This window comes from Nelumbo lutea, chromosome 6, assembly GCF_056320005.1.
Source record: "Nelumbo lutea isolate HS-2025 chromosome 6, American lotus-T2T, whole genome shotgun sequence".
NCBI lineage: Eukaryota > Viridiplantae > Streptophyta > Magnoliopsida > Proteales > Nelumbonaceae > Nelumbo > Nelumbo lutea.
This window is the reverse complement of record NC_142689.1, coordinates 18,869,885-18,883,257: the sequence shown is the minus strand read 5'-3', so window position 1 is coordinate 18,883,257 and position 13,373 is coordinate 18,869,885.

Below are 13,373 nucleotides of genomic sequence, written 5' to 3'. Positions count from 1 at the left end.
TAATAAAATTGCAAGGTGATTGCCGTCCTCTGTTTATGATTTTTTAACCTTTGGCTCAGAACCCTAAGATATTTTAAATGGCTAGTGTTTAATGTGGGACAGGGAGTATTGAAGAGGCATGGTGGGCATCATAGAATAGGCACTACCAACGCTATTAACTATTCGAATCTTCGAAGACTTGGTCCTTAAAAGCAGTAAATACCGTAATCATTTGAGAGTAGTTCAGTACTGATCTGATCAAATAGAACGGTTGCACCATGGAACTCTGAGTTCCTGCTGGTGTGTATTAATTTTATCAGAAGAAATACTATTAAAATAACCAGCAGACTGATTCGGTTTTCAACTGTGCCTTTGCATATATGATAAAATGACGAGAAATGCCAAGCAAACGGCGTAGTCCACTCAATATTGAATACATACCATAGTATTTTTATTTCTAATGGACAGTATAGTCAAGAGGTGATTTAAATTTATTTAGTAGTTCAGGGGAGTTGGTGTAAGGTCTGTCTACTAGGGTTGTTCATAAGAATGCTCAATCCGATCAAACCGATTAATTCGGATATATTCAATTAGAGTCGGTTGGGTTTTCATCAGTATGGGTCGATTTCGGATTGTGTAAATTCTTAAATCGATAATTCGGGTCGGTTTAAGTTTTCACATAAGAAAACCGAAATCGATACGAACTGAACTTACTTAGTTCCTAGTTCAAACATGAAGTTCCAAAGCCTATTAGGTCACCTAGTTTTTGAATGGTTGCAAGAAACTTTGGATTAGTGAATAGTGATTAATGAACAACTTTTGTAATTAACTTTTCATTTAAATTTTATCATAGAAGATGTCTGAAATAATGTTTAATTTATGACTGTTTTTAAAATTAACAAGATTTAATCACAGGGATGAACTTAGAACCGAAATCGACCCAAACCGACCCAACCCGGTTCAAACCGACCAAGTCAATTTTGCTTAACACTGGATCAATTTCAGTTTCTATGTCAGGTAACCCGACCAGGTGGGATCGGTTGGAAAATCTATAATTAACCGACCCAACCTGACCCATAAACAGCCCTACTGTCTACCTCCAAAACATGTTAAACCCCAAAACACTCATTATTTAAGCTATCAATAGTCCACTCATATAATATACATGGGCTAATATATTGCCAAATTTTAATCCTTGATTATAGTTATATGAAAATTCTAAAGACAAAGAATGATCTAAAATGTAGCTATTTTTAGAAAGAATAGAAACTGAAGATTGAATAAGATGCCAGCAAATTTCCACTAAATTGGGCAAGCATGCGTCCAAAATTTTGTTTTATTGCCCCTTAATCCTTGTGGGATTCCCTGTCTCCATTATTTTATTCTTTTTATGAATCATTTCCTTTTCTTTTGGGTTGTAGAAAAGTAAAATGAACCACTTTTGATTAAGTTGACACTATAGACACAACATAAATAATTTCTAAATAACAACAATCACTAATTAGAAAACATATTTACTTAAACAGAATTAATTAAATGAAAGCGGTTCATTTAATTAATTTCTCAAATCATTTGTTTACAGGTAATATCACCGTCTAAGATGTAATAGTTTCAGTTGCTGAAATTCTAGAAAACGAAATTGTCAATGTCTCTAAACAACCGGAAAGGGTCCACCTTAAGTGGTAAGCTTGGGCTCTCAGTTGCAATGGAAAAACCACAACCATCGAAGTCATTTCATTCCAGGTGGTTTTCATACAACTCATTAATGAATTAACACTTTCTATAAAAAAAAGAATTAATACAATACTTATTTTAAATTTTTAATAAAAAATAATAAATATAATATATATGGCACGCACATACACGTAATGTGTTTCAACTTTCAAACAAAGTCCATATTCCAGATCATTGACCAGAGGAGAGGAACTACTTTGGCCTTATTATAGAAAAATATATACCCATATATATTAAAAAACAAGCTACAGGTACTCAGTTAATTATTAAAAATACCCTTATTATCTATGTGCTTGTGTCATTGATTTGGCCTAATTCTACATGTGGGACTTGTAATGGAACGTATATATCAGATGTGATTCCTACCCTATTTTTTAGCAGATAATTTGGATAAGCAGAAGTTATGAAACTTTTTTTTTTTTTCTTTTCTGATGAGTGCAGAAGTTATCAGGAATTGAGACTCGAGTGGAACATATACCAGATGTGAATCAAAGGAACATATTAAGGTCAAAGCAATGCTTTTAGCAGGTAATTGGGATAAACAGAAGTTAAGGAAAATGATCAACGTTAAGTCAGAAGTTGAGACTCGAACTCTTAAATTAAAAGTGAAAAAAAAAACCTCTACAATGGGGTATTGGTGTTGTTTGGAGTGATTGTTTATTATTGTTAATTGTGTATTATATCCTATCTACTTATATGTTTAACAAAACTCAAACCAACTAAAAAGCAATCCAGATTGTCATAGAACCATTTAGCCTTAAAGGTTTAAGCTCTTAGGTGAGATTCCTAAATAGGTTTTTATGAGCTTAATGCCCGAATAAATACGGATGATATGTGGCTGCAATTCAAGACAGGTAGATTGTGGACAGGAAATCTAGTTTGAAACAAACACAGGCTTAATTTTACTTTGTACTGAAATTTAATTAATTATAATGGGTGCATGAACATCCAATGCTTGACACTTGATCATATAAGCTTTGATACTATACCATTCAACAACTTAAAACTTAAATTATTAGATGAGATCTCTGAATGGGATTTTATAATTTTGTAATAGGGATGAAAAAAATAAATAGAAAATAATTAATATTTTAACATTATTTATAATTTAGTATAAGATGTCATTTTCTCCTATCATTACCGCTGTGGGCCATTAATAACTATGTTTTCAACGCCATCCTGCTTATTTTTCAAAGCATGCTGATGACTGTCATCACCGTTTCAATAATTCTAAATGAAAACTCCCTTAAGCAAATCAACAAATTCCATTTATCAATTTGCTAGCAGCAGATTCCTCGATTCACAGGGAAATCGATGAATTACTATTTCCTTCTCTTATCCCTATTGATCCACTTTTTAAGTTTTTCAAGCTTAAATTAATCAAGGGATTGTCCTTGTTAAGTGTAGTTCATGCTAGCAGTAGATCCGGGCTCTTTCTCTATAGCTTAGGTTATGTTTGGTTTGAAGGGAAAAATAGGAAAATCCATGAGATTTGTAAAAGTTTGTCTATCTTTTCTTACTCTTTATTTCAAAACCAACAGCATTAGGGTGGTTGACCATGTCCCTAAGTTTGATGGTTCTCTGTCATACCGTCACACGTGAATCCGTACAGGACTCTTGTTTGTTTACTGTGTACTTGTATGCTTACTGGGCTTCTAATTTAATGCAAACTGTTGGGACCGAATTGCTCACCAGCTACTGGAACTAGCAATATTCGAACAAAATTGTGCAATTTCCACCCCCATTTTCTGATCGACCTTTAGCTATCATCTATGTGGCCAGCACGTACATGTACACCTACGGTGAATTGACCATACTTATTGATGAGGGGTAATTTCTTATAATGATATTATGATACATGACATTGACATTGCAGAACAATAGAAGTGATATCTTGCACTACTAAGCAGACTGGATGAATACTTCAGGCATTTTACAACTGCATGGATGATCTTGATACCACTCGGGTAGGTCAAATTATAAATAGCTAGACAAAACCTCAGGTCAGTGTAAGCAGGGGTGGAGTCAGAAAATTTTTATAAGGGGCCAAAACCTAAATAAAGTATGAATGGACCTATAGGGGGGTGGGGGGCAACCATTGAGGTGGAGAGTGGGGGAGGAAAAATTTACATAAATAGCTGTTTTAATATAAAGATATTCTGAACCATAGGGGGGGGGGGCAATGGCTCCCTGGTCCCCCCTTGCTCCATCCCTGAGAGTAAGAGGCAACCTGTTTCCACCAATTTGACCCAACTCCGGTTGGTGACTTGTTGGACTTGTCGAGCAATCTCCCCCTTAAGTAGGCTATTGCCTCCGAATTCCCCAAGATTATGATGCTATATTGAAATATCCGGTTATAAACCTTGCTCGCTTCGGGCGGGATTGGATAAGCGTTACCCGTTTACACAGAGTCCACCTCCAAGTGTAAACCACCTCCAAACCAGATGGACTAGAGATCCCGAATGCGTTTCATGAGGTTCACGGTGGCTCGCCTATATAAAGGCCTCACCTCCAACCTCATAAGGTATGTGCGATTTAGTTCTCGTGCAATCAAATACTAGCTCGCTAACTTAAGCATTGGAATACCCACCCCGGTTCAAGCAACCTAGACACTTTGATTACTTCTCTCTTACAACTCGACCAAGTGATCTACTCAGTTCGGCGTCCGAACTGCCAGCTAGAAAGGAGCACTAAATCGTGTATTATCACCTACCTAATCTTTAAATGTAAGACCAAGCCACATTGGAACAGGGCATAGCATGGTCCGGACCCAGAGCAAGTCCACATTGGTTGGAGATGGACGATAGTGGTTTAATATGTTGACACAAATTGGTTGAAGAAGCAGATCATTGGATGCTAATTGGTGCCAACTTGGAGCTGCGGTGGGATTCATCGTTCATGCATGTACTTGGGTCATTGGACACCACCACTTGACTCGGCCCCTTTAATTCCAAGAAGCCACGCTAAGGAAAGAAATTTATTTTAACCCATCAGATCTCGGCAATATTAGAGGGTGAGAGTAGTACGACGTCGGCATCATCAATCAGTTTCAATAGAGAAGGACGGGATCTTTGAATCATTTTTGCTCATGACCCAGCAACGAGCCTCTCCATGGATGAAAAGCACAGAGGATGTGGAGTCGGAGAAACTGATTGGTTGCAATCTAATTCCTTCCTTGAAGAAAAAAAATCAGAGGACCGGAGAAAGGATTTCATATATACTTTCAATCAGATCAAGTGCAATCAGGGCGGAGGGAATCTCAAGCCTTGAGTCTGAACTCTGAAGGGTGTATGTGAATATCTAGCTAACTAATAATATCTGGTTTGGTTAGCTAGGCATAAACTCAAACATGCAATGGGCATAGCCAGTGGCCAGTGGGAGTGCAAGTGAGTACGTACGTACAAGGGTAGGGGATGAGGCACTGGCTGCCCACTGGGTGGGAGCAATATTGATGTGGTTGGACGAGTCTCCTTCCAAGAGCGACGTAACAACAATCCAGTGATCAACATGGAGTAGCTCGCCGCTCGAGTCAATTTTGTTTGAAATTAATGTGGGGGACATAACAATCAGCAACAGACTCATAACTAAGATCTTTGATGTGAGTGTGGATGACCCGCTTAAATATATGTCAAGACCAAGCAAGCCACAGTCCTTACTGCCTATATCACAGACCCAATCACAATTAGTTGAATGGGCCCGCTGCATATAAATGCATCTGTCTTCACCCTCGGTGCTTTGAATTATTTATGTAAATCATATCTCTAGCTAGATTAATTGGACCCTCTCTCTTCTCTCTGCACATCACTTGAGTGCCTGTGCGCTACTAGTTGGAATTGACGTCATTGATCAGCTGGTTGATAATCTTCTTTGACTGGTTGGGAGCTATCTCTATTCACTATTCTCTAGCTAGCTATGAAGTATGAAGTACGAAGCATATGAAATGTAACAAATTCAAAACTGCCGGTTCACCTTCTCGGCTTCTCGTTTGCAAAATAGAAGGACAAACAAAGCACATGCAGTATGGCCCATACTGTATGGGGTCCAATAAATTGCCACATCATAAATTCAAGGCCTGCCAAATGTAAGTAGCCCATCTAACAGATTACTACTTGTGTGTATATTATAATTATATATCAGTAAACAACTTCTTCAACAAATTCTCAAGTGGCTGAGCTGATTGACGAGCCTTTTGATAAGGGGCTCAAGTGGCTGAACTGAAGGATAAAGGATTGATTGCTTTGTCATTTAAGCTAGCTAACACGTTTGGTTAGATAGAAAAGAACCTTCCTCAGCTTTTTGTTTCTCTCTTATTTCCTATCAACCCAATATGTCATTCAACCATTATACGGATTACACATTATTCCATTGATTTGTTCACTGAAAGAAAAAGCAACAACCCATTCAATTAATTCATCTACTTCAGCTTTTACCAAATCAATCTAAACTAATGAATTGTTTATTATTTGTCTTTTAGGCTTAGTTTGAAAGGAGTACAAATATAAATATATAGAATGCAAAATTTTATATTTTTAGCATTTTGTATGTATTTATACTGTATATTTATATTTGTATTCTTTTTAAATTAAACTTTAAGGTGTGTTTGATTTGAAAGAAAAGATACGAAAAGGTAAGACAGCTTTATTGAACAAGTAAAACTATAATAAAATAGTTAAAGGCATTTAGCATGTTTTATTTAACTGCTTATTCGCAAAGAGACAAACGAATGAGCAATTCAGTTAAGGGTCAATTGACCCCTTAATAAGAAGATGGAGTAAGGAACGACGGTAGCAAAAGTAGAGAGCGCCAATAGACTTTATTCTGATAAAGAACACTTTCACAAGACCAAAAGAATTTTCAAAACTAAGATCTACGCGGTTAAATGTTCAATGGATGTTCAACTAATTAACTTTTGGATTAGAGCAACCTATTTAGTGGGACCTTTTAATGGCTGGTCCTGGTTCTTTCAACATATAAATGAATAATGATGAGTCACCCATGGGTGAGCCACCAATGGTTTGAGTTCTGACATGACCAATTTCGTGGATACATATCAGATCAGAAGTTATACCCCCCAGCTCTTGATGACACGCTGACATGTAAGGTCTATTACAACTTGTCAGATGGCAACCATTCATAATGAAAATGATATTCTCTCTCTCTCTTATATATGTGGGGGCAGGGTTAGAAACATAATTAAATGTATCCTTAACCCCCCACCCCCCACGAAAAAAAAAAAAACTTAAGTCTCAATAAAATGTTAAAAGGATCACTATGTAAAACTCCTCCAACTCCTAAAATTATAAAATTTTGTTTATCTTTCTTTCTTAAAAAAATCTATAATAGACCCAAACTTTTTTGCCCTATTTCTCTCCAAACCCTACCTTATCTATTCTCTATCTCATTTTCTTGTTTAATTTAATCCCCCGAAAGAAAATTCTTGGGTCTACCACTATATATATATATATGTATGCATGCATGTATTTATGTATATATTTGTTAGAAAGAGAAGATGAACTACATAAAACAGGGAGTAACTCCCCCTCATGAATTACTGAAACAAATAAATGAAATAAACCACTTATTCTTAAACAACACAAAAGACAGAAAGTTATTGTGACCCTTGTTGGCAAGCCATTCACAACACAGTTGGCTTCTCATAATACGTGTGAAAATTGAAGGTGTTGACTTCAATTTTCATCTATGGTGTTTGCTATACTCCGAGGAGTAATAGCACCATTGGTCCTTGACCCCTCCAAAACTTGAAAATCCCACTAAAATGATAAGGATAACTTGTAATACTCCTCCAACTCCTAAAATTAAAATATGTTGTTTATTTTTTCTTAAAAAAAATTATAATAGATTCATAGCCCCATTTCTCTCCAAACCCTACCTTATCTATTCCCCATCTCATTTTCTTGTTTAACTTAGTCCTCCAAAAGAAAATTCCTGGCTCCACCACCGAATAGAACCCTTTAAGTTGATGATAATCTTAGAATCACCCTCAATGACATCGTCCCTCCCGAGGAACTTATCCATGCATCTAACTGCTTCCAAAGGCCATCCATGCTTTTGTCATTAATCGTGCAGTTTCCAAACTTTCTGCACCTTGCTCCCAAAACCCTACAAGCTTCATCTCTCTCTAGCTAACCTATCATCCATTTGCCATTTGATTTTCTTGAAGTGTCAAAATTAATTTTGATTTATCCTCTTCTTGGCAGAACCCAACCAATCCACTTCCATTCATTTGAACATGATCTCTAATTGTCTTCGAGGGAAATAATCTCTTCCACCACACCTCTAGCTTTTTCAAACAAAACCTGAGGGTAGATTTTATTGTTGAAGATCCTATCATTCTTGCTTTTCATTTTTGCACACATTTTCAATTTTTTTCCACCTACTCTAAAAGAGTCGGTCCTCATTTGAGGGTTTAAACCTTGGTTGTCCAAATATATCCACATTTGTTTGGCGTATTCACAATGAAAATATATATATATATATATAGCAGCCATTCACCTGCTCTCTACAAATGGTGCAAAATCAACATCAATATCTAAGCCTCTGTCCTTAAGCCACAGTTTTGAAGGAATTCTATTCAACATTAGAAAATATATAAAACATTTAAGCTTTGATGGGCTCCTTAAATTTAATATTCTTCTAAGATGAATGATTACATCTCTTTTTGACCTTTTTGATAGGGATAATTTGGCCCTCCAATTACAGACCTTCATGTGACAGGCACAAATCATTTTATGATACCTCAGCGTCACACGTGGTCAGACGTGTTCGAGCAAATCGGCATATGTCACCCTCCTTAAATCCGACCTTGCTTGACACTGGCAAAGCGCTTAGCAGTTGTTTGGAGTACACCATCTCAAGGGCACAAACCAAGGACTCCAACGATCGACTTGCCTCTCTGACCTGACCTGGGCAACTGACGACCCAAGGAAGTAGCCGATCTCAGGGACACCGACCTACATAGCACACTCTTCCTTATTTGCCCGCATCCGCCCACTTCACTTAGCTCTTACGAAATACACGATTACACGTTGTCCACCTAGCAGCGATAAGCCTGGTTCCACCTTCTTCATGGAGAACCAGATGAGAATTATCGTGATGCCAGGAGATGTGCTCCGTAAACCACGGGCGCATGGGGCCTATTGTCTCCGAATGTGTCGGACACACTACGCCAAGTCTCGATATTTATATAAAGGTGATTCCATATCTTCACAAGTTACATGTATTATAACACACACATCTCTCTACTCTGAATTTCTTTCTTCTCTCGCTTCTCTCACCAGTTCAACTAATTTAACCGTCGGAGTGCTTTGCTTGGATCATCCTCTCGGGCCCTCTAATATATACTTGTTTTGCAGAACAAGCCTACCGATCTCATCTATTTTTTTTATCAGAGCTGTCATTCAATAGGGATTCGGAGCAGTTCGACCATCATCAATTCTATTTCTTGTACTATCTTGCTTGTTACATTTCTAACAAACTGCATTCTTTTAGACACTGTCGTGGGTTCATTCATAATTTTGCAACGATTTTTCTCAAATTCCCCAATCAGTCTACATAGCTTCAAAGTTCAAACTTAAAAGGTTTGGCCCAAAATTCTTCATGAAGTCAAATTTTAAGTAGAGAGGAGTGTGATCTGATGGTAAGAAAGGCGACACTTAAGCTCTACATTTGAATATGCTATCCTCCATTCTTTTTTTTTTTGTTAAACTCTATTAATTTTTCTAAACTAAAATGTATTTCAGTTTCAAAGTGTATTTTCTGCCTTTGCTTTGCATTTCAATTTGGTCACAATCGTTAACATATTATTAAATCCTCTAGCTTGAGAGTTGGAGAATCTCCTCCCTCCTCTCTTATCACTTCTTTCTTTAGTCGAGTTGTAGTCCCTAGGATACACCGAGGGCCATTGACCAATATGGCAATGTCCCTTAGAGCATCCCAAGTAACCGGTTGGTACATTTTGTTAGGCGGGGCATACACAAACGAATAAGAACCCGATATACTTCTAGATTTATTAAGAACTAGAGAGTGCACCAATTTATCATTTGAAAAAAAAAATAACGTTGAGGTCACATTCAGATTTGTCCCAATAGACCCCCTAAAAAACCCATACAAAGATGTATCTTAGGAGATCTAACCAGATCTATAACTTGTTGTCTAAGGAGTTTACGTCCAACTTTTCTAACATTCCATGCTACACACTATACATTGTTCTTCCTAATGTTTTCGCTGTGATTATGGCACATTTGATGGCAGTGAAGATACTTGTCACTCTGGTCATTGTCTTTCTCATTTATTGGCCATGTCATCCCCCTTACCATCTCCTTTTTCAAACTCTTCATCCTTTCCTTCCGCATCTACACTCTCCCTTTCCCAATCCATCTGACGTTTCAGGCCTTCCTTGCTCATTCCCTATCACTAGTGTTGAAGTTTTGTATGTCCTATTGCATGAGCTCATCACTCGATAGGAATGCCAATAGGGTAGGCTGGGGATGGAGAGGAGTTCAAATCAACCCCCCACAATGTCCCACATCACATCCCCGATGATTATAATTTCTGATATTATTATCGGGAGATGTTCCCAATACATGGCGGGGATGTGCTGTGGGACGTTGTGGGGGGCAATCTTGTCGGGGGGGGGCTGATTTGATCTCGATGGGAGGCACTCTCAACCCTTGTCTCCATGAAAATCCTTATACCCATCCCTATGATTGTCCTCACTAGTGGAGACTGAGGTTATCCTGTCTCCATCCCCATGGGGCCATTTCCCATGCTTTTTATGATGTCAATTATTTTGTTTATTTAGAACATGCAATATCACTAAAATGATCCAAATGTATTCAAACATATTCAACCATATTTTTAAAATATTAATATGAATACATACATATATATATATATATAGATATATACATATATATAAGTGGGGATCCCTGAGGGATAGGAATCGAGGACCCCAAAGCGGGGATGAAAATATATCTGTAACTATGATTAAAGTGTGCATTTATCATGTGATTATACCTTATTTAATTTATTGATAATTTAACTTTAAATTTATATTCCCTAACATATTCAAACCTATAGTAGTATCTGAGATGTCTGATACAATACCCTACACCAATATAATCCTGATACTAATTACTTCTGAAACTTCAATAGAAAAATGGAGAATACCATACTCAAGTATTGTAATTAAATAAAAATATATTAATATATTTACAAAAATGCATCTATTAACTATCTATTCCCCCTGCACGTGCTAATTAGCTAGTATGTTACAAGACTCTATCAAATTGGAATTTTTCATAAGATTAATATATTCACTCAGTGGGCGGGTAAGTTATTTACCCATGTCATGGACTAGGTAATCGATACCTGACTAACTTACACCCAATAAATACAAAAAAAAAAAAAAGAAAGAACGAGGCCTAATTTGAATTCTATAGTCTCTGTTTGGATAAATAATAAGGTGCCATATAATTTAAGTGCCCATTTGGAAGGACTGAGCGGAATATTTAGGCTGGTTCAACTACTCTGAGGTGCTCTAAATAAGCTATCTTAAGAGGTTGAAGCAGACAACCTAAGAAAATGATTGTTTGACAGTCTCATTTAGAATTCAGATTTTTCATCAAATATAACTTAAAAGGCTATTCATATAAAATAATCTTGAGAAGGTAGAAGCCATTGCATTTCAGCACTCCCAAATGGGTCCTAAAATGTCTTAATCCAACAGTGGAATTTATCCAATAAAGAGATTGTCATGAGAATGAGAACACAAGATCAACAAATACCGCTTGATTGTCTTAGAACTTACAACGTGTTGGATGGTTAGAAGATCAAGACTGAGCAACATGAACCACCTAAATTAGGGACTGCAGAGGAAAGTCAGCATCATTAGATGCATGACCTATACATATCTGATTTCATGCATTACTTTCCAGCTTTAATAAGGCTGCATTTGGAAACGATGCAAATGGAGTTTAAATCCTGGTTCAAGGTAATTTTGCACTCGATTCACATTTGCCTGTATTTGGCAACATTACATTTATGCATTGAAAAATGACAGAAAACACATTTTTCAATGTATATTCATATTGATAATAAGATGTAAAAGTAAATAAAAAAAAAGTAAAATTACATTCAAGTAGGATTTTGATAAAAAACAGACACATGCTTTATTGGAATTTGTGTTTACATCCATTACAGCTAAAAGTATGTTTGGTAAGAAGGTAAATTTGCCGGTGCAAAACTAATACAACTTTGCAATTTATATGGACCATTTTACAATGTACATATTTGCATTCAAGTTTATTTGCATTGTTTCCAAAGGCAGCCAAAGAGTTCAGCTTCTATTAGAACAAATTTGTGCCCACACCATTTTAACAGCATTTTGCAACCTTACATTGGGAATATCTCCCCATGAAATAAAACCCACAAGTTCGGAGATATGCTTAATACAAAACATTAAAGGCTGCTCAAACAGATTTTGCCTTGATTGAAGCCGAATTTTGTGCTAAAACCATGTCATAGACAAATTGAACTTAATTTTCATAAAGAAAATTGAAAAAGTGAACTCAATAAATTATGGAAAAAGTAGGACACACGCCAAAACCTACAAGAACATGCAGGAAAGTTGGACTCAATAAGAAGGATACACACCAAAACCTGCAACTGGATCAAACCTATGATGGTCTGACATTCAACAATGCAAACCTAAACACTGACCAATTAAATTAATACCATGCCTATTCCATCTGGCAAGAGAGGGGCAGGTGGGGGAGGATACCTGATTGACACACCCCATCGATCCCTATCTAAAGAAAAAGGAACATTTAGTATTCTATTTCTGGTGCGCATGTATAGGAATGAAAACGGGTGGGGATCATATTCCCATCCCCGATCCCGATTTTGAAATAAATTCCTGTATTCAACTCTGATTCTTGTTGGGGGATAAAAATTGGCTCTCATCCTTAATCCCTGACAGAAACGGTTTAGAAACTCAAATCTTCAAAAGTTTTTAATTTTTTTAATTAATTATATTTTTTAATATATATATATATATAATCAGGGTCGGGGCAGGGCATCTCAGTCGAGAATTCCTATTAATTCTCATTCCTGTCCTGCTCCACTAAAACAAATACTCATCTCCTATTCCATCCAATCGGATTGATTGGATACCCGAGGAGAATGGAAAAAATTACCATCCCTATGTTTGTGGGTCCAATAGTAAAGATTAAAGAATATATAAGATATACAATTGATTTGTATTGTTCCATTAATTGTTGTTGATGTTCCTGATGTACGACTATAATAGTTATTGGAACCATGTATTAAGAGTCTTGAGACCATACCCAAATTCTCCGTTCCATTGCTTTTTACGTAGTATCATGGTTGTAGAAGTTAACCTTATGCAATTAATTGCCAAGCCAAAATATTACAAAGTAGTGGTTCTTGTGTAAGGTCCTCTAATCTTGTATTCATCATAACCTCTATTGGCCCTATCTATTTTAATAATAACAAAAGTAATAATAATCGGAAATTAAGTGTGTAGTTGTGCCAAGTGATTTTCATCGGTTCAACTAAAATGATTAAGAAAAATTATAATGATTTGAAATGGAAAGAGAGTAGTTGATTGATAAACTAAT